The following is a 24,089-nucleotide window of genomic DNA, read 5'->3' as shown; positions in this document are numbered from 1 at the left end:
ATAAATTCAATTTGTTAAGACAATATTGCTTATATTCCACATATATGTATAAGTATGTGTTAAAATATTGACATATATATATACATATACATACAAATTGTCTTTATTTGTTTACTTATACATTTACATGTTTACTTTATTTTTATAAACAGATTTTTATTAACTTATTGGTACTGTCTGCTTGTTTAAGCCAGTAAATGATGTGTGATTTTATGTGTAATATTTTTTTTAAATGATGGCAATTAAAAAATATTCAATAATTAATAATGAAAAATCTGCATATAGAGAAAATTGCACGTAAACATATGAATTAATTAAAATGCAGTTTAATTAATATTTAAACGTTGCTAATGGCAGCTACGAGGTCAGTTATTATACACAACGGTGTCAGTGTGTTGAAAATATTGGCAGTGAAATCAAGAAAATTAATTGGCTTTGAAATTAAATAAAATTAAATAAATAAAACAATATTTGGTGGAGGTAAATAATATGTATTTAATGTAAATGTTAATTTGTTTTATAATACATTTTTAAAAGCTACTCTACACATATAAAGTCATAGAGCATATAAACCACCATAAAAAAGGATATATTATTAAAGTATGGAGAACATTGGTCCACACTCGGTCTTTGCTCCCAAATAAGGAAAACTTATTTATTTTATACAGAATAAGACGTTAATATAAAACTTCATCATCAAAGTGATTTATCCTAGGAACCTATTTGATTCTATTACCCATATAATGACCCCTTTGAAAAGTTACTTTAACCTATATAAGTTATCATAATATATCTAATGAAATTCATAGGGTTCGGTCTGAATTACAGCATTGGAGGTACTAGAAGTGAGAAAAACTACGAAGAAGACGACTAAAGAGTAATGGGTATTCAAAACAGGCAGAACAAGTAAGAGTGTTATATTCGGCTGTGCCGAATCTTATATACCCACCATCTTCGTTCATACAGGTGTTGTTTATGTTGAATTTCATCGCTGTACTTTCATAAGTCAGTAATGACATTAAAGTCATTTTCTGAAGGGGACCATATATGTATTTGGGGTAGGGTCAATTATGAATTTACTCATAAAATTTGGTAGAACGATTTTGGCTCGAACGAAACTTGTTTATGTCGCTGTACTTGTATTTTTAAGCTACTAATGAGCGTTAAAGTCATTTTCTGGAGGGGACCTTATATTGGGGTTAGGATCAATTATGGACCGATCCTTATAAAATTTTACAAATCGATTTAGGTTCCTATAAGATATGTTCATGTCGAATTTAATTGCTGTAGATGCTTCAGGTTGACACTCGGTAGTTGCCTGTCATTCCGTGCATTTTTCTTTATGGCCTGAGAATGGAACTGATGGAAGTTTTTGAACGATCAGGAAATACTCCTTTGACCGACAGAAGACTAGTATTGATTTAGTATACCTTTTACTTTAGAGAAGTTCTCGTATGTTGTTACATGCTACGCCACTTATGGTTGGTATGGCCCATCACTCAACCTGTTGAGGTAATTATTGGATCCGATTGACTTTAGAGATTCCGGACTACCAAATACGTCTATAAATGTTTTTGTACGACTGAGAGACGAGAAATCTGTCTGAGCGGATCATTAGAGGATGGAGACGCTTCGATGTCTCCCATGACAACGCTTATACCTGATGGTCCATCTTCATGTTACATCAAGATTATGGATTTATTGAGTGTGTTTGTTGGAGTTTCGTAACCCTTTTCTTCTGCTTCTACCGGTACTTCACCGCCTGTCAGGGTAGTATTGTTGCTACCTGTCCTTCTGCAACGTGTTTACTTGTCAAGAGATTAGATAGCTCGAGTACTTCAGTAATGCGCTTGTATATGGACCGGCAAAGCCATGTGAAAAAATTGCCACCTGAGGTGAAAAAGACCACCATGAAATAAGGCCGTCAAGGTAGTTGTTCACGTTAAGCTCTCATATTTTCTTGTCTGTCTGTCCGTCTGTGTGTCTGTTGAAATCAATTTTCTGAAGACCCCAGATTTCTTCGGGAACCAAATGTAACTCTATTAGACATGCATTCGAGAAGTTTCCTAAAAACCTCTGAAATTGCATTAAAAAAGACAATTTCTTGCATGTTTTGACATAAAAGCAACAACAACATTGCTTATTGAAAAAATGTATGTTTGAATGTGTGTTGGTTTTATTGTTTTGCGTGTTTTTATACCCACCATAAAAAATAGGGGTTTATTGTTTTCGTCATTCCGTTTGTAACACATCCAAATATTCCTCTAAGACCCATAAAAGTATATACATGTCTGTCCGCCTGTCTGTTGAAAACACGATAGAGTCCAAATTGAACAAGTAAGAGTGTTATATTCGGCTATGCCGAATCTTATATACCCACCATCAAATCACTGCCATATAAATAAACTTTGATATTTGGAATATTTTACTATTATGTATCGATATTAATATCATTGTAATATTTTAAAGAGGTCCATTAATGGGGGTTTAACTATTTTCTGAGGGGAAATTTATATGGGTGGGGTTATAATGGACTGATCCGCATACAAATTGGTAGAGAGATTTCGGTTCCTATAAAACTTATCAGTGTCGAATTTCATTTACGCCAGTAATGAGCGTTTAGGTGATTTTCTGATGGGGATCTTAAATGAAGGGTAGGGTCAATTATGGACCGATGCCCACAAAATTTTGTAGAGAGATGTTAGCTCATACAAAACTATATCGAATTTCATCGCTATACTCGTATTTTTACTCCAATAATGAGCGTTAAAGACATTTTCAGAAGGGGACCTTAATGGATGATCAACATAAAATTTGGTAGAGATATTTTGGCTCGTATAAAAATTACTTCTGTGAAATTTCATAGCTATACTCTTCTTTTTAAGCCAGTAATGAGCATTAAAGTCATTTTATGGAGGAGACCTTATATAGGGAGTAGAGTCAATTATGGACCGATCCACATAAAATTAGCTGGAAAGGTTTTGGCTCCTAAGATACTTACTTATGTCAAATTTCTTCACTATACTCGTATTTTTACGCCAATAATAAGCGGTAAGGTCATTTTCTGAAGGGGGACCTTACATGGGCGGGTAGGGTCAATTATGGACCCATCCACATAAAATTTGGTAGATAGACTTATATAAAACTTACTTCTGTGAAATTTCATCGCTATACTCGTATTTTTAAGCCAGTTATGAGCGTTAAAGTAATTTTATGGAGACCTTATATGGGGGGTAGGATCAATTACGGACCTATCCACATATAGTTTAGTGGAGAGATATTGGCTTGCATGAAAACTACGTGTGTTAAATTTCATCGCTATGTTCGTATGTTTAAGCCAGTAATCAGCATTATAGTCATTATCCAAAGGGGACCTTATATGGGCGGTAGGGCCAACTATGGACCGATCCACATAAAGTTTGGTAGAGAGATTTTGGCTCTTTCTTCTGTGAAATTTCATAGCTATATTCGTGTTTTTAAGCCAGTTAAAGTAATTTTATGGAGGGGACCTTATATGGGGGGTAAGGTCAATTATGGACCGATCCACATAAAATTTGGTGGAGAGATATTCACTCGTATGAAACTTACTTATGTCAAATTTCATCGCTATACTCGTATTTTTACGCCAATAATGACCTTATATGGGGGGTAGGGCCAATTGTGGTCCTATGTCCGACATAATTCAGAATTTTATTTCGGAGGTCAAAAAACTGACCTATGCGAAATTTATATACTTTATGGGGTCTGTGAACAATATTTCGAAGTGTTACACACGGAATGACAAAAACAATATACCCCTCATCTGTTTTGATGGTGGGTATAAAAACAAGTTTTGTGCGGGCCAAAAACTCTCTATAAAATTTTATAAGGACCGGTCCTTAATTGACCCTATCCCCAATATAAGGTGCCCTTCGAGAATGACTTTAACGCTCTTTACTAGCTTGAAACTGTGAGTACAGCGATGAAATTCGACATAAATAAGTTTCGTATGAACCAAAGCCTCTATAATAAATTTTATGTGGTTCAGTCTATAATTGACCCTTCAGAAAATGAAATAAACTTTAATTATTGACTCAAAATGCAATTACAGCCGTGAAACTCTACATAAACGAGTTTTGTACGAGCAAAAAACTATTTATCAAATTTTATGAGGATCGGTCTATAATTGACCCCACCCCCATATAAGGACCCCTTCAGAAAATGACTGTAATTAATTTCGACATATGGTGATAAAATTCAATATAGATCTAATAGATGAGAAATTTGCTTCGATAATATCAAAGTATATTTATAAGGCAATATTCTTTTTCGGCAATGATTTGATAGTGGGTATATAAGATTCGGCATGACCGAATATAACACTCTTACTTGTTCGGATTAATTTTCCTGGGGTATAGTCCGAAGACTAGAAAAACTAGTATATGACTACCAAAGTGTCCCTAATCCTTGTCTCGTTTTCAAAGGCCAACTATGAGCCATAAAGTAATTTTCTGAAATGATCGATCCTCATAAAATTTGGTAGAAAGATTTTTGTTTCTATAAAACTTTTTATTATCTGATTTCCTAACTTTACGGACATTTTGAGCTGAAAAACGCTGAAAACTAGCGTTAAGGTTATTTTCTGGAGGGTACCTTAATGAGGGACGGAATTAAATTTGAAAGGATCCTTATAAAATTTATTAGGGATATTTTGGATTCTTTAAAACTCTTTTATGTCGAATTTCGTCTCTATACTGGTATTATTCAGTCATATGGAGATAAGGTATAACAATAATTCTTCAATTTCTAAATTTTCACACTTATTCAATGCTATATATACTCTCTAAAAACACTTTTTTCAGTAGGTACTATTTCAAAATTTAAATAATTGACATTCACAAAATTACTCTGCCTATTTTAAGCCTTAAATCTTAACGAAAAAAAACACCAAACAAACACTTTCCTAACAATCATTAATTTATCTATTAAAGTTTAATGACAATCTATTTAACTACTCATTATCTAAGACATAGAATTTAATTTCGAGTTACAAGAACAACGACAAACTTTTGTCAAATTCGAAAAATAAATAACGTGTTGAAAAAGTTTTACTTGTCGGTATGTACAAAGATATATATACATCATCTGCAAAAGTTTATTATTTAACAATGACAATAATAAAATCTTAACTATTGTTGTATGCGGTTAAATTCTAAATAAAACCTTTAAAATAATGCGGCATAAAAATATACTTTATAAATGAAAGGAACAGAAAGTTTAAAACAATAAAATTTTATAAAATACAAGAAATAAAAGGGTTATATTATATGACTGTCTGCTTGACTGACTGTCTTAATGAGACTTGACTCGTGTCTTTATGGCTTTTAGAGCTGAATTTGCGTTTTTTCTTTAATTTGTGTGTATGAGTGTGTTTCATTTCTTAGCTTTCTTTTGGAATATAAATGTTCTTGTGTCATTGTGAAATGTGCCGTTCTGTGCTGCTCATTAAAAAGTTAAATATTGTAATAAAACTGGCAAAAAAAATAAAAAAAGAAAAGGAAAAGTATCTGTCATTAAAACAAACTGTATATTATCTACAATATTTACATAAAGACAAAGCTTCTACTACTTAAAAGCAATTCCTCTTCTTTTGACATATGCTGCCTGTTTAATTTACTTTTCTCGATTTATTTTTTTTTTTTGTTTGTTTTCACCTTAGTCTTTAAACAAAATGTGTGGTAATGATGATGATGATGATGGTGATGCTGCCTGTAATGATGAATACGAAAGAGTCTTGTATAGATTCTGTATAAAGCTGGATAAGAGAAACGAAACAATATACTAAATTAACACATTTATCATAAGCAGTATAAAGTTGGGAATGAGTAAATAACGAAGGTAATCTGAAAAATTTGTTAAGAAAAAAAATTTTGATGAAGTACACTTAGGCCAATGTTGTATGCTCATTTACCTACCATCTATGTACTAGTAGACTAGAACACGATTAACTAAGCTAAACGGTTATACAAATGAAATAGTTACAAAGTGTAATTTTTCTACAAAACTTAAGAGTTTTCCTTCCTATCTTCAAATAACCATACACAAAAAAAGTCTTAAAGTCAAAAGTTACCCATATGTATTCTAATGCTTTTAGCCTCCCATTCTCTTGCAGACAGAGTTGACTTTCCCAGCAGTATGAGTGTTTGTTCGAAAAATTCATTAAAAAAAAATATAGACTTTTAAACAAAAATTTTGTATAGCATTATTTAGTAAAGCCAAGAAAAATGGTTGTATGTATGTTTTAAAAATACTCTAGAGAGATTTTATAATATATGGAAAAAAGCAAAAGACAATCATCATTTTTCTCTAGGAGAAAACAAAAATTGAAAACATCAAAGTTATTATGAATCTAAATCATTCCCATAAATGTTGACAACACTTTTTTGTTTTTAATTTTTAATAAAGTCTTGCTATTTTGTTCCAATGAATAAATGAACATACAGTCGATGTCAAGGAAATTAGTAAAAGTGCTATATTCGGCTACGTCGAATGTTTTCTCTACTATAAGCCTATAATTTCATACAATTATGATATTTATGCCTTGAAGTATGCTATAAATCCAAAAATTCTTTAAACTGGCATGTTTGTGTGTGAAAGATTTCTTAAGAAAACGTTTAATTATATTTTAAACGTCTTTTTAAAGATTAATTAAATTTTTGAGGTACTTACAATATGCTTTCTAAATTCCATGTTCAACACGGAGTCAAACCAACCTGATGCAAGAACAAAAGATTACAACCTATTCCTGGATAAAACCACTATTTCGTACAGTACGTCAGACTTACCAATATTATTATCCATGTTACGAAAGCTTCTTCAGCAGTCGTTGTGTGAAAAGTGAAGCAAGTGACTTGGATGACCATCTGATCTGAGCAGAGCCACAATTTTACGCTGAATTAGAGCACCACAATTGAGTTAGCTTTATCCAATTGTAGGAAGACGTTAGCGTGTTCGCAATATTATCCCCATTTCCATTATTGACCATTCGAATGTCCCTGTACCCAGAGCAGTTGTATGGTTCGCAATCTTGGCATGAGATGCTCGACATTCGTGAACCAGTGTGAATGTCATGCAGATACCAGGCAGGTTTACTGTCAGTTTAGATTCGGATTTACTGTCAGTAACTCATCCAGTTTACTGCTCTCTTTTTGGCAGAGATTTCAGACTGTAATAATAATGAGTAAGTGAGTTTCGTCTAGCTTGAAACACATATTTTAATTTAACAAGGGACTGTTACACCCTATAATGACTTTGATCCATCAGTTTATACATTGATAGATCCATTTATTCCACCCATAGCAATGGGTAGAGTAAATAGACGTGTGGATGTGCATAGTGTCATTATTGACACTGTGAAACTTTTGTCAGGAAAAACCATGTCAGTGTTTCCGGTTATACATATACATATGTCGCATGGCCAAACCTATTCGACCTACAGAGACGCACGCAGAGTTGAGTCTAACTACTGAGTACAGAATAAGTTGCTTGACCGTTATACCAGCGAGTTATCTGTACATGAGTGAAAGAGAGCGTAACATGATGTATTCCTTATTGCACCTGTGATCATCAGCGCAGGGAACCGCATAACACTTTCAATAGTATTGTAGGTAGGTTTTCAACACCCTTCCCCCCTCAAAATTAAATGGGCTTTAAAACCATGTCGAAAAGCCATTTAGCAGTTATAAGACTGATGTCCCGTGTTCTACTATGGCTTTCCTGCAACCTTACATAGACATAGCTGTAAAAACGTTTAGTTTTCCCTGGGTTAACCTCAGTCGTCTTAATGCAGACTGAAAGCAATGTCAAATAGTGGCGAGATATTTCGCATACTACGCAAAAGTCTTACACAACATGGAATATAACTAAACTAACAATGAGTTAATGGCTAGATTCCATATACACAGCTAGATTCCATGTGAGATAGGATCAAATAAGTCCCGATCTTTCTGAAATTAGGCAAAATCATCAAAGTTTGTACAAAATTTAGTTTTGCCACTTTTTATCGGGATACATGTATATTTAACATAATTATAAGCTCAAAAGCCATTTTCGGGAGGTTCTGTTGTGTGGGGGATACGTGAAATAATGGACCGCTTTTAACCATTTTCAATAGGCTTTGTCCTTGGGTCAAAAAAGCGTATGAAAATTGCGACCAGTACCTTGCGCACAAGCTTTATATGGACAGCCAGACAGACGGACGTGGCTTAATGTTGACAATGCAACGTTGTCAACATTGCAACAATTCGTTGTCGAGATCAAAATTTTATACACATCCGTTGTCTAAATGTTAACAAACGTGGTAAGCTCACTATTGGCAACGGATTGTTTGTCAATAGTGAGCTTGCCACGTTTGTTAATATTTAGACAACGGATGTGTATAAAATGTAGATTTCGACAACGAATTATTGCAATACTTTGACAACGGATGTTATTAAAAAATTATAAACAGTTTGGTGTCAATTTGTTACCAGGCGTGTATATTTCTTTTTCCCTCTGTGTATGTATGTGCCTGCACTAAAGTACCAAAATATATATTTTTCAAACTTTCCTATAATGTTTGCATATACTGTATTTAAATGTCAAAAGGCAAGTATTGCAGAGAGTCTTATTTGAATTTTTTTCTCACAAGTTTTGTTTCATCTTCAACTTTTTCATATTGTCTGAGTGGCTGGTTGGTGAATTCATTACTGACATTATTTTTTTTTCTGCAACATGTATTTAATATTCTATCCTACTGCAAGGATACATGCATACATACTCTGCATGCGTATGTATGCCTGCAGTTCGAGGAGACTGTTTTAAATTAAACATCTAACAAATCATGATTGCTGCTTGTTACGAATCTGGGATTAAGACTCGATAATTACAATACCAACTTCATTTAGATTACTAATCATTGACGCATGGCGGCGGCCTTAAATTAGTACTGGTGCGTTAGATAACTCCTAGATTAGAAAACTATTTTAACTGCTATCTAGTGTACTTAGCAATATGCTTCCACTTGGCATTACCGGAAGACAATAAATTGACGTAAAATCGTGTCGAATGTTAAAAAGAGGTAAATTACTCATTGTAAATCTGCCGGGCTTAGCAAAGCTTACTCAGGTGTTTCATATGTTTACTCAGCATTTGTGTTGCTGTCGTTCGTTCGCTCATTTATTGTATTTTTTTATACTTTATTCTTTTAAAATTTTATTGTTATATAATATTTGATAAATAATTCAGCCTTATTCAGGAAGAGAAAGTTTGAGGGTTCTACTTTTCTAGCACGGATCCTATATATCCATAAGATTTAAGAAATATATTTCATATCGGAAGGAACAGTGAAAAGGGCACACAGATGACAGTCATATAAATATATAGATAGTTGAACGAACAGACAAAGAGACAGATCATTTTAGACTTAATAAGACTCTAAATAAGAAGATCAAAGAGATATTTAGATATTCCCCATAGGGAAAAAAGTCCAAAAAGATACAATTTTATAAGATTTTCTGTAAAGTTTTCAAAAATTCTTGTCCAATGAATATATAAAGGAAATATTGCTCTTAATTTTTATGCTAAAAAACAAAGTCCCAGAATTGTCCATATTTTGTTAGAAAAAAGAGTTTAACTGCCCTGATGTTCACATATGTATGTATATTTAGCATGGTGTTTATAAATATGACTGTAAAATACTTATAAATATATACGTATATACTAAATACATACATACGTATGTATGTGTATGTATGTATGTATGTGTATGTATGTATATATAAGTAAACAAACAATAATAACACTTAACATCAAAAATTTTTTTACACTTTGTCATAATCATGTTTTTTTGTGTTGTGTGACTAACTTTTTCTAGATACATAATATCTCTTTTCTCCTTACCGTCCTTTTATTGTATTTATATGAGCACATATCCTTTATGAGGAAAATTTTTTTTATGTTTATATTAAAATTCATATGTATGCGCTTATTTGTCTCTGTCTGCATGCTCATTAATGTTGTTGTTGCATCATTTTGCACATCAAAGCTATACAACGAGTAACAAAAAAACTGTATGCCCTCAATTGTGCTACTTTCTTAGTGTCGGAGATGTTGTTAGAAGATTAGTTTAAATGAAAATATATAAATATAAAAGAATAATAATAAGAAGAATGTTATCATTTGACTGACCCTCTCAATGAAAAATACAAGAAAGTGGTTATAAATAGTGTGAAAATGGCAAAATGATAAAATACGGTTCATTATTTCACGTAGCCCCCATAAAACTAATTTCCCCGAATTGGGCTTTTGATCTCATAATTCTGTTTAATATACTCTTATCTAGATGACTTGACTGATGATCCTGACGAATTTTGTAATGAGCGGGCCTCATTTGACCCTAGCCTCCCTATGACCCTATGTATACATGTAGTCTAGTGTTGACTGTTTTGTAATCGCGATTTATATAAATTCATGTAAAAGTTATTAAATTCCTGCGTATGCATGAATACGGATAGTAATGAGTTTTTTTTTGCGGAAGTAAACTCTTTTGCACAATTTTGTGCGAAATAAACACTGCAGGTATGCAACAACAAAGAGTTAATTGATGTGTGTGTATGTGTAACTTTAAGTGCCAATGAAATTAGCTTTTCGTATGTACATATGTATTTACTTCTTTTACACTATCCAGTGGTATGTGTATGTAATGCAAACGGAATGACAAACTTTTATATATCCACTATCATATATAAAAGTTTGTCATTCCGTCTGCAGTACATACACATATATCTCAGTCGCAACAAAGTAAAAGGTGGCCTCGTTTGTATGGAGGAAAAATAAGGTGTCAATGTTCCCAACTAAAATTAAAGTCTAATAGATTCTAAGATATCATTTCTCAAAAATGTTTGTCCTGGCGTCAATATTTCGTGAACTGGATCAAAGGATAAAATGGTTCGTTTTTGAGGTTTTTAAGATTTTTTTTTTTTCATACTTCTTTCAAAGGAAAGATATGAAATATTAATATCATTAGAAAGGTCCTTGAGCAACGCTTTAAATTTCATATCAGTAATTTTTTGTAACAGCAAAAGTAATCGACATCTTCATATTTTCGGAAAATTTTCAGATTTTTTTACAGTTTAACACAGATGAATTTAATATAATTCGTTGAAAATAATACATAATAATCTTCAATTAAATCTACTGAAACGTTTTTTTTTTTTTTGTTTTTCAAAATTCAATCTGGGTCGAATTTTATTTGAATTTATTAAAGCCTATGTACGCAATCGAAACATTGCAAAATAATGTAAACAACCGTTACTAACAAAGAAAGCATAACAAACAAGCAGATGGTCCTCAGCAACTCTTTTTACCACTTGGACTAAGGTAGTAGGGCTACAACAGGATATGACAGTCGATGGCTTGGTGTCACATTCGATAGCCTCTTTATGTCCTCCGCGCACACCACTGCAATCTGCAACACGATGCGAAGTAGAAACAAGGCACTCAAGTCTCTAGCCGGCAGCACTTGGGGTATGAATAAAGAAACCTTGTTAACTACCTATCAAACGATTGGCCGGTAAGTGGTAAACTACGCAGCGCCTGTGCAGACACCTAGAGTTAGCGACACACAATGGAAGAAGCCCCAAAGCATTGAAATGACGTCTGAGAATACCTGCATGACGAAACGAAGATGCTTTCAGTTATGGAACATAACATCATGCTGTCAAAGCAGTTCCTACTGGGATGTCATCGAAGCGGCCACCCGAACCACCATCTAATGGAGTTAGAACCCCCCGAGAACCAAGAACACCTGGTTAACATAGATTATAAAAGCTCATACAGGATAGCTTTGAACACTATCCACCAAGAGGCGGTGGAAGACTCCATCAATTCACATCGCGATAGTATAATACTGGGAGGTCGTCCCCCACCCGTTGCAAACGAAGTACTAAACCTACCACGTCGTACTAGAGCTGTATTGGCACAACTTAGATCGGTATGGTGTACCCGTTTAAACTCGTACTGGTCGAGAATAAACGACACCATTCAAGATCTCTGTCCTGCGTGTGACACAGGCCCAGACAATGTTCAACACCTTTTCAACTGCAGGCCCTTTGGACTCGGCCATTAGATGTGGCTCATCTACTGGGTTTAGATCTAACGGATTTGGATAACCAGAGCGAAGAAGAAGAAGAAGAGTAAGGAATTATTTTTAAGTATATAAACGTGTAATTTCAGGTGTCGCTACTACAACAACAACAACAAGTACAAGCTTAGGATAAATTGTGTTAATATTTTAGTTAAACTGGAAAATTTAATTTATGATAGAATGTAACCATAAAGTGTTATATACCAATGTAAAGCTAATGAAATACATATACGGATGTATATATTATATACGTTAGATAAATATAGTTAGCACAAAACCGGGGAGAAAATAGGATTAAACATATTTAAATAAAATAAAATACAAAACATTTCGAAAAACAGAAAAAAACATTTCGGTGAAATTATATGAAAATTTATAATGAAATAATTTCAATTAATTACATTAAATAATTCTATGTAAAAACTTAAAATTTTCCGAAAAATTACAACATTTGTAATAATTTTGGAGTTGTATACAAAATTGTGTTATGTCATTCAAATTGTCTTCCAAAGACCTTTCATATGATACCTAAAATCATAAAAACCTTAAAAAGTACTTTTTTATCCTTTGATCCAGCTCACCAAATTCTTTGATCCAGCTCACCAAATATGTTAGGGCAAAAATTTTGAGAAATGGTATCTTAGAATGAACTAAAATTCATTTTCGGTGGGAATATAAGTAACTTTCACATCGGGACCACCCTAATATTCATATGCATATTCCATGTCCTTCTGTCTGTCTGCCTAAAACTTGGTCTCGTTAATACTAAGTTTTTACAGTTTTCAGAATACCTCTGAAAATTTAAAATTCATAATCGATAAAAGATTTCTCGTAGCCCCCATATATACGTACTAACTTCCTCCAAAATATCTATATTTCGGTCCATAGTTGGTTATAACTTAAAATTAAGGATCATAGATCACGATATAGTATAGTCATTGTGATAATATTTAAACCCTACACCACTATAGTGGGAAGGGTATTTTGCGTTTGTGCTGATGTTTGTAATGCATTCAAATATTAGTACCATACCACACCTTAAAGTATACCGATAGACTCAGAATCACTTTCTGAGTCGATTTAAGGATGTCCGTCCATCCGTCCGACCGTCCGTGTGTCCATGTAAACGTTATTATCAAAGTACAGGTCGCGATTTTCACGAAATTTGATGAAATTTGAAATACACGTTTGTTTTGACCGAAGAACGATGCCTATTGAAAATGGTTAAAATCGGTCCATTATTTCACCTAGCCCCCATACAACTGAACCCCCCGAAAAAGGCTTTTGAGCTCATAATTATGTATAATATAAATGTATCTCGATGAAAGTTCGCACAACTAAGTTTTATGCAAGCCATGATGAATTTCGACTTCATTTGACTCTAGCCCCCATACAAAGTTCCCTTCACGAAGTTACTTGAATATCCGCAATTCATTTATTAGAACTTTTATTGCAATGAAATTTCGCACAGACAAATATTATATAAATACAAATCTATCCAGCCCATTTTATTCGGATCGGTCCACATTTGCTTCTATCCCCCATATAAAGCCTCTTTTAAAAAATAAGTTTTTCGTCAATAAATTGCTTAAATAAATCGGAATCAAGGTAATATTCAAGATAAATGCTTTATTTTGAAAAATAAATCACATTTAATATTCTTAACTGGTGTAAGGTGTCATATGGTCGGCCAAGCCCGACTATTCTTTCTTACTTGTTTTATTATTAAATAAGTACTATAAATATTAGTTACTGACCAACTTCTATAAGTATAAGTCCGTTGAAATAACTAGCAAATAGGCTTAATTACAAATTCCGGAGACCAATTTAAATTCACTAATTTTTCTTTGAATTACGACACCATTTTTAATGGTTTTTATATGTATAGTATGTACCACATCCGAATATAAAATTCTTACTTTTTTCAAAGCTTATTATTATTACTTTAAATATTTACTACAGAACAGTTTAAAAAAGTTACACTTACCTTAAATTGCACACTTGTATAGTTTTAATTAAATTTCCAGCAATTATCACGTCACTTTTCATTAACACATTCGACACAAATCTACATTCAACACAAACAGGCCTGAAAATAAACTATAGTATTTTTCCCTTGCTCTCTCACTTTTACTTGCTTTAAGCTGTAAAACATTTTAATGCTTTAACACTTTCATAAAAGTTTGTATGTAGTAGATATTTCCTAAAACAAAACTAATTAGCATTAAATGTCATTTGGAAAAAGTAAAATTTTGCTCACAGAGGATTTTCGGTGATTTAATTGACATCCGGTGACTTTTAAAAGATAAATTTAGGCATGAGTTAATTATTAAATTCTAGTTGGTTGAATTTAAATAATGAAATGAATTTAATTAGGAAATTTACACAAAAAAAAAGGAAATGTTGAGGAAAGTTGAAAAAGTTATTAATTAGGGAAAGTTATTGAAAAGTATTTTTAAGTAAAAAAGGAAGTGTTTTAATAAAAAACTAGAAAATTTTGTACTTGCGAAAGACTTCATTTTTGTCTTTACTTCAAAAATATTTGATTTTATGTGTTAATTTACCTATTCATCATATTACAAGTTCTTATATAGCCACAAGTTTGTACAACTCCATTAATGAATTACACTTGAAACACTTTCTAATGGCACAGCTGGACACAATTAGTAAAAAGGAAAATTTGAGAATAGTAAAAGCATAAAAGTAATTTAACTGATCCGAACATAAGGTAAAGTTACTAACCCTACAAACTACTATTACTGATGCAATTTTGCAGAAAACTTTCCATTAGAATCTAATTTGAAATTTTAAGTAAAAGAAAACACAAAATGAAAATGTCCTTTGATTATGTCACTCCTTTTTTACTGCACAACGCAATTGAAGTTAAACCAATATTGTCTATATATGTCAATACATACACACACATGAATGCCCGTAAAATTCAATTCGTTTTTGTGTCATTTTAAAATTTAAGTTATATGTTTTCTCTTCCAAGTACTAAGTATCCCTGCAAGTTTACTAGAAATCAATGTATTCCTTTAGGAAAGTAGTTCTTGCAAATGATTAACTATTTGTACTAACCACCAAGGAAATGCATAAAAAGATTAACCTCAGAAATGCCCGATATACTAATATACAGATAAAAGTCGACAGAAATAAGTTCTGCAGAAAAAAAATCTTTCTTTATCCCAGTAAAAACTTTCATTACAACGTAAGTGGTTAGAATTCTAAAGTTTACTTTCACAATAGCATTTTAAGTCATTATTTTAATACAGTGATGTCATTGGTGACAAGTACTTACCACAAACGATTACAAGTAATTAGAAAAAGTTGTCATTGTAAATCTCAGGAAAATATATATACAGCTTCTATATCTCCACTGGCAAGATGACTAATGAATTAAAAAGTATTTATATAATACATTATTAGTAAGACCTTATTAGACTACTTCTATGTAATCATTGAAATGTATGTTGTTAGATACCTAGTTTTACCTAGTTTTTGCTGGGATGGTAATGGGTCCCTACATACAATTCAGATGATACATTTATAGACCAAGTCCTTATTTTAAGGTTAGGTTATGTTGAAAAGGATGATGCTGTAAACAGCACGTTATGAAGTTGTTCATACAGGCGGTTATCGGGACTATTGTGCTCTCATTAACGTGAAATTATTGCTCGAGAATTAGAAATTCAGTCAATGATCATTAGAAATATTTCGTTCTGTTTCCAAGGGGGTCTCGATTATAACCACGTCATTTTAACTTCAAATCTCAATCAAAACTTTTCTGGAAAATTGTTTAATTGTGTGTAATTGTTACTGCGGGAACATGGTATATTGATGAATCTTCCACATCTTGGAGTTATTGCAATACCGGAGAAAAGAGGTGCTACCGGTATCTCTAGTTTACCGGGATTATAAACAGGTGATGATGTATCATCGGTCTTTCCTTAGAATGATTGGACATGGGGTTGAACCAGAGAACCACATAATCTGTTGCCGCGGGAACCGGAAGCCTGCAGGGCAAAGTGCCGAACTTTGACTTATACCAGTTTTTGGAGAGATCCCTTCGAGGTGCATATGGAGGCAGCGGGAGGAGAATGTTGGATTAAGACTGACATTAAAGTCTGTAATTCGGGATAAGTTCGGTTCAGTTACCGAGACAACAGATAACTCGCAGAGAAGTGACTGTGGGACTAAACATTAGAAATGAGTTGATGTAAAGTGTACATAATACGGAATGGATATAGTGGTATGTAGACCTTACCCACCTGTACACCTACAGTGGGTATCTCAGATGTTTTTCTCAATGTGTGTGTCGGATGAATGAGAAATGTACTGGGTTGAATTGTGATAGATGTAAGGTATCTTATACAAGTTGATAGCATCAAACGGTACACCTAGACTGAGTATGTTGAATGAATGAGAAATTTTCTGGATTAAATGGTGATGGATGTATAGTATCTTATACAAGTAATAGCTTCTAACTGAAGGAAACTCTTACAATGTTTGAAGTGGTGCTCGTAAGCCAGCTCGTCATCTATCAAAAGTAATATGATCTGTCAAAATTTTGTGTAGAAGAGAACGGATGGGATTGTCTAAACACAATATGTAATGAAATGGTGTCAAACAAGGTATAGAAATTGAGTCAAATCCGAAGAAATAGATCTAGGCCACTATCGGGCCTGTTGTGCCCTCCTTTCCATGAACAAAATTGATCGCTGAGTATATTCATTTTCAATGTTCAGAAACTCAGTTTCCTGGACGTAATTCTTAAAAATTTTCCAATCAGTGTTAGTCAGGAATGTTATTTCCTGAATAACATCACTTCCAACATACTTGGATCTAACTTTGACGGATGCTTGACAGTGCAAAGAAAGTGCTCCAGAGTTTCACTCTCCTCTCCACACGCTCTACATTCGTCTGAATCCGCACGGCCAATTTTGTATAGATGTGCTCGTGTGTGTCCACTCAGTATACGTACCATCATACTAACTTCAGACTTGCTCATTTTGAGGAGATTAATCGTCTTGTTCTCATCAGGGTCACCCCATAGGATCTTTGTGGTTCTACCCACCGTTTCATTATTCCAAGAGAGCCTATGAGATTCTCTTGCCTATATTTTTAATTCAGCTTTTGTTGCGTCAAATGGTTGGCGTTCGTCAGGTTGACTACCTCAAGTTCCTTCCCGTTAAGGCTATTACATTCGCCCTTTCGACTACTCCCGATTGGTCTGGTAGCCATATGATGTAAACCTTACCTCTGGGAGAGTATTCATTTAAAAGTTTCTTACAATCCAATACGGTCTTAGATTTAATTCTATCACCTGATATTGTCCTAATTGCGTTCTGGCTGTCGCTAAATATATTAAGGGCTATTGACGCCATATTTATTCTAATCCAATTTGCACATTCCGTTATTGCTCGGACTTCTGGAAGCTTGTGTTATGATTAGGTAAACGGTGGTATAGTTTACTGTTTCTGGGTCTTCAATATAGAACCCTAGGCGCACTTTATCCCCAAATTTAGAGCCATCTGTGTAACAACGGATTCCTATTGGTATTTGCTATCTGGTACATTCTATCTGGCGTCAGCGTTTCAAAGTTTCCGACATATTCTGTGTCTGGTATGCGATCAGGCACATCCGATGATTGTATATAACCTTCCAATGTGTCCAGTAGATATTGATGACGTGTCCTATAACCGCTTTTGGCCAGTTCGTCTAAAGTAAAGAGCCATTCGGCTGTAAGCGTCGCCTCATATCTTAAATATTGAAGTTGAAGTAGTACACATGGCATCAATTATACCCAAGCAGCATGTATGCTGAACTCCCTGTAGTAGTTTGACATTGAACTTTTTGTCTAAAGCAGCCCACCAGATGATTGAAGCATAAGTTAGATTTCGTCTAATTACACTTTTATAAAGCCAATTTGTCATAGTAGGACCAAGACCCCATCTCATGCCTATAGTTCTCCTACATATCGCCAAGCACCGATGTGCCTTGTTGATTCTATTCTCTATGTAGTATTGAATTAGATTTTATATTATTTCTTACAGCAGCATAATATACAATATTTGAAATTACTAATAAATAGCTCTGATTGGCAGTGTTGAATGACCTCGGAAATCGTCTAATTGATCTTCGAAAGTAACATTATTTAAATTTCTCTAAGGTAGTTTTGTTTTAACAATTTCACGAAATTTTCCCATTCATTCACTCATTATAAGTTAGATGGGGAAGATTTAAAAATTCCACACATCACATTGCGTATGATTTATATTTACGTTAATTAAGTAATACTCATACGTACCTGTAAACCAAATTTGTTTTTTGTTTTCTCCACTATTTATTTTTGAAATGATTCAAAAAAGTATTTCTTTGGAAACACGGTACAATGGAACCCAAAAGATCTGTGATATATATGAAAATATAACTTTTACCAATAGTTCCCATATATATTTATGTGAACACATTTAATACAACAAACGCACGTCTGTACAGCAGCATTTAAAAATACGTATATAATACTGCATTATTTATAAGAAATTCATAGAAGTGTTAATGTAGAAAATTTGTCAAAAGCATATTGAAAATTTCTTATTTACTTTTTTTCTTTATATTTTAGACAATATCCTTATGTTGAGTGCTATTATCCTGTCTTGTCATTTTACCTTTACGTCTTAAAAGCTATCAAATGAAAATCAAACTAAAAAATCAATTTCTAAATGATACTCATATGGAAAGAGTAAAACAATTTAGTAAAATGTTTAAAGACATATTTAAACCCATTTAAGTATAAAGTTTATAACAAGAATTTTTTGTGGAAAAGCTGTTAAATAAACTAAAATTTAACCAATGATATATATTTCTAAAAATTGGGGTTAATGTTTTTTCAAGAGTTTTTCTATTAAAAATACATACATGTTAAGTGGTTTCTTTTATAACTTTCATATCCATGCAATAAACTTATTGATCTAAAATAATATTTAGCTTTCATTTAATTTCAAATAATTTATACAATTTGAATTGAATTTTGCAATGACCACAAACGACTCGTTAAAGATGTTTGTGGGTTCGGTGTACAAAAAGAGCATTTAAATTATTGCAATGGATTAAGAAATAACAATAAGAATGTACGAAAGTATAATATTGTAGTATGTATTTATTTCAGAAAATATACTAGTATAGCAGCAAAAACTTTCAACTAGGTTTTTGTCATAAAAAAAAAACAAAACCTATAAAATCAAAAAAATCATCCTTAAGATTAAAATCGTAAGAATTCGACTTCTAACATGTAAAAACAAGTTAGAGTGCTATATTCGAATGAGCCGAATCTTAAATACCCTCCACCAGCTACTTTTATATTAAGACTTTTCTAATTGATCAAATATTTGTAGAAATAAGTTTTATCATGCCTTAAATGGAAATAGCTGAAATCTATTACAATTCCAAACACAAACGCCATTTTCTTTTATATTTTTATAGCGCCCTAAGATATGCTTTAGCGATATTTAGTAATATGCATGTATGTGAAAGCTTTAAGGATTTTCAAAAAGTCTTTGTATGGGAAAAAGTACTTGTATGGGAGCTATGATCAATAAGGAACCGATAGGAAAACAATTTCACAGTATCTGTATATGAGCAATACTTGTGCCAAACTTTATATGGATATCTTTATTTAGTAATGAGTTATGCGCGTTTAAGTGATTTTCGGGAGGGGACCTTGTATGGGAGCTATGACCACTTATGTACCGATCGGAAAAAAATTTCACAGTAACATTTCTGTGCATATGAGTAATACTTATACTAAATTTTATATGGATATCTTAATTAAGTAATGAGTTATGCGCGTTTAAGTGATTTTCGGGAGGGGACCTTGTATGGGAGCTATGACCACTTATGAACCGATCGGAAAAAAATTTCACAGTAACATTTCTGTGCATATGAGTAATACTTATACCAAATTTTATATGGATATCTTAATTTGGTAACGAGTTATGCGCGTTTAAGTGATTTTCGGGAGGGGACCTTGTATAGGAGCTATGACCAATTACGGACCGAACTGAAAAAAACTTTCATAGTAATATTTCCATATATAAGGGCAATACTTGTACCAAACTTTATATGGATATCTTCATTTACTAATGAGTTATGTGGTTTTAAGTGATTTCCGGAGGGGACCTTGTATGGGAGCCATGACCAATTATGAACCGATCGGAAAAATATCTGGAACAAATTTTATATAAATATCTTCATTTACTAATGAGTTATGTGGTTTTAAGTTATTTTCGGGAGGGGATCTTGGGATCTACAAATATTTGTAGAAATAAGTTTTATCATGCCTTAAATGGAAATAGCTGAAATCTATTACAATTCCAAACACAAACGCCATTTTCTTTTATATTTTTATAGCGCCCTAAGATATGCTTTAGCGATATTTAGTAATATGCATGTATGTGAAAGCTTTAAGGATTTTCAAAAAGTCTTTGTATGGGAAAAAGTACTTGCATGGGAGCTATGATCAATAAGGAACCGATAGGAAAACAATTTCACAGTATTATTTCTCTGTATATGAGCAATACTTGTGCCAAACTTTATATGGATATCTTTATTTAGTAATGAGTTATGCGCGTTTAAGTGATTTTCGGGAGGGGACCTTGTATGGGAGCTATGACCACTTATGTACCGATCGGAAAAAAATTTCACAGTAACATTTCTGTGCATATGAGTAATACTTATACCAAATTTTATATGGATATCTTAATTAAGTAATGAGTTATGCGCGTTTAAGTGATTTTCGGGTGGGGACTTTGTATGGGAGCTATGACCACTTATGAACCGATCGGAAAAAAATTTCACAGTAACATTTCTGTGCATATGAGTAATACTTATACTAAATTTTATATGGATATCTTAATTTGGTAACGAGTTATGCGCGTCTAAGTGATTTTCGGGAGGGGACCTTGTATAGGAGCTATGACCAATTACGGACCGAACTGAAAAAAACTTTCATAGTAATATTTCCATATATAAGGGCAATACTTGTACCAAACTTTATATGGATATCTTCATTTACTAATGAGTTATGTGGTTTTAAGTGATTTCCGGAGGGGCCTTGTATGGGAGCCATGACCAATTATGAACCGATCGGAAAAATATCTGGAACAAATTTTATATAAATATCTTCATTTACTAATGAGTTATGTGGTTTTAAGTGATTTTCGGGAGGGGATCTTGTATGGGAGCTATAACCAAATAAAAACCGATCAAAAAAAAAAAAAAAATTCACAATAATATTTTTGTGCGTATGAGCAATACTTGTACCAAACTTTATATGGATATCTTAATTTTGTAATGAGTTATGTGCGTTTAAGTGATTTTCGGGAGGCGACCTTGTATGGGAGCTATAAATTTTGATTTATGACTTTTCCCGGTGTGAACCGATTTTGCTCTTTTTCAGAATCAAACAACTTAGGAAAATGAAGAACATTTTGGGTAAATTTGGTTAAATTATATTGCTTCGTTTTATCGTGAGCGTGTTTTACACAGACAGACGGACATAGCTAAGTCAACTCAGAATTTGATAAGGACCCAAAATATATATTTTGTTGGGTCTCAGATGAATATTTCTTGGCGTCATACACGGAATGAAAAGGTTATAAATATATAGCCTCTATCACCACTGATGATGGTGGAGCGTATAAAAAGAGAGCTTCTCTAAATTAGGAGTATACTTAATATTTGTAATATCAATAAATCATTAACACGTATACGTACAGGTGTCGTTATTAAGAGCAGTGCAATATTACAATGTAAAACTTTCAACTTGAAATGAAAAGTTAAGATGAAGTTTTTTTAATTTTATATATTCACATCTTTTGTACTTTATGACAAGAGCTACAACTTGGCCTCAGAGAGTCAATCAAAATACCAAACGGTTTGCAAGATATGAACTTAAAAAAATTATCATTTATTTGATTTTAATTAAGTTTATGTAATATAGTTTTGTGTTACAATTTCACAAAATTTTCTTCTAGTTCAATTTAAGTTATAAGGCGCACATTCACACCGCACTGCGTATGATTTATATTTACGTTAATTAAGTAATACTCATACGTACCTTTAAACGAATTTTGTTTTCTCCACTATTTAGTTAATTTCATAAATTTACATTTTTATTTTCTGACCTGAATTATTTTTAATTAAAAAAATTGTTAAATAACAAACACAACTAAAAGCTTGTTAAAACTAATTGCAAAAATATGTTTTGTAAAACTGTTGTCTGTAGTATAACTTAGGGCTGTTATAACTTTAGCTAGTAAAAAATAAAAGAGAGAAATTAAAAAGAAGCGCAAATATCAGAACAACAAAGTGATTTAAATAGTTCTATGCATAATATTTTTCTAGGTTTTACTTCTTCCGTTTTGTTTTTTCAAGTTCTGATGCCTTTTTCTTGTGCACCAATACTTGGGTATCTTAAAAATCTAGACAGGAACTGACTGTCTAAATAGAACTGGCAAAATAGGAAAAAAAAAATATCTGGAGTTTTAAAGAATTTATTTTTCTATTAACTTATTTTGCATCCAGACACAAGTTGTTGTTTTTTTTTCTATCATTCTATATTCTTTATTTTTCTCTGTATAATAGAATTTTCGCATTTTTGTATACCACCTGAACGTTTCTTTGTAAATTTGAATAATATTAACAATAAAGCTGCACTTTGAATACCGGAAATACTGAACAAGTGTATAAATGTTGAGTAGCAATCAAAAAAGTATTGTTTTAGTTAATTCTCTTTAAAAATTTTGTTTATGAAAACTGTCAGTGTATTGTACAATGATTTATTGGTGGTAAAATGTCAGAAATCTAATGATGCTGTTCTATACAGAAAAAAATTTGAGTACAACTCAGCAGTTTGGTTTAACTGCGTTTTCATTGACACAAATAGGTTATGTTAAATTGGCACATTGCCCCCAAACGTTTGTCAATTGGGAGCCAAAATTAAGTATCTTTTCACCTTAATAGTTGCATAGTTGGGTGGCTTAAATCAGTTTCTTGGTTTTCACAATCAAACTGCATTTTAGTTAGATCTTACAATGTTCGCAGTAAAATGTGCAGAAAATGTCTCACAACAGTGTCAACTTACAAATTTTGTCTTGTTACATTATCAGTTATTCTTTTTCTGACAACGTTCCAAAGAAATATTGTAAGTTCAAACGATTTTTAGACATTTTCTGCACATTTTACTGACAATGTTGTAAGATCTGACAAATGCTTTTAAAGAATGACCGATTGCAAACAACCTTTATGATAAGCATTTCTTATACAAAATCATCCAAATGTATAAAATTTTATAATAATATAAGCATTCCTTCTATTTATAGCCAGAACCATGTTTTTAGTTACAATAACACATAACCAGACTTTAAAAAATATTTGAAAGTATGAAAAAATGTTCAAATACATACATACATACATACACTAGACGTCTATTATTTTAAACACAAACAGACGTATAAAATGTAGACACAACAAGTTTTATATTTAAATATATTTTAACATGGACAAAAATACATACATATCGTCACCTGAAATGCAAAAAGGCATAACAACCAAAAAATTGAAAATGTACTTTTTGATTGAAAATAGCTGATCTACAACTGCTGTTTGTTGTAGATCATCTATACAAAGTTCAGAGATCAGCATGCATTGGGATAACAGGTGCTCTAAGAACTAGTCCTTCAGAAGCTCTGAACACGATATTACACATCCTACCTTGCAGCGCATCTAGGCTTAACTCATCCGGAAGTTGCAGATCAAGAACATATGGACAACCATCCGATTATATTACCCCACACACGGACTTTGAAAGAGTTTTCAAAGTCAGAGTTATTCCTGGATCGAGTGGTGTAGTGGTAACCTACCG

This window comes from Lucilia sericata, unplaced genomic scaffold, assembly GCF_015586225.1.
Source record: "Lucilia sericata isolate MDLA Ls3-8-SP2 unplaced genomic scaffold, ASM1558622v1 Contig000718F_arrow, whole genome shotgun sequence".
NCBI classification, from domain to species: Eukaryota; Metazoa; Arthropoda; class Insecta; order Diptera; family Calliphoridae; genus Lucilia; species Lucilia sericata.
Note: the sequence above shows the minus strand (reverse complement) of the source record.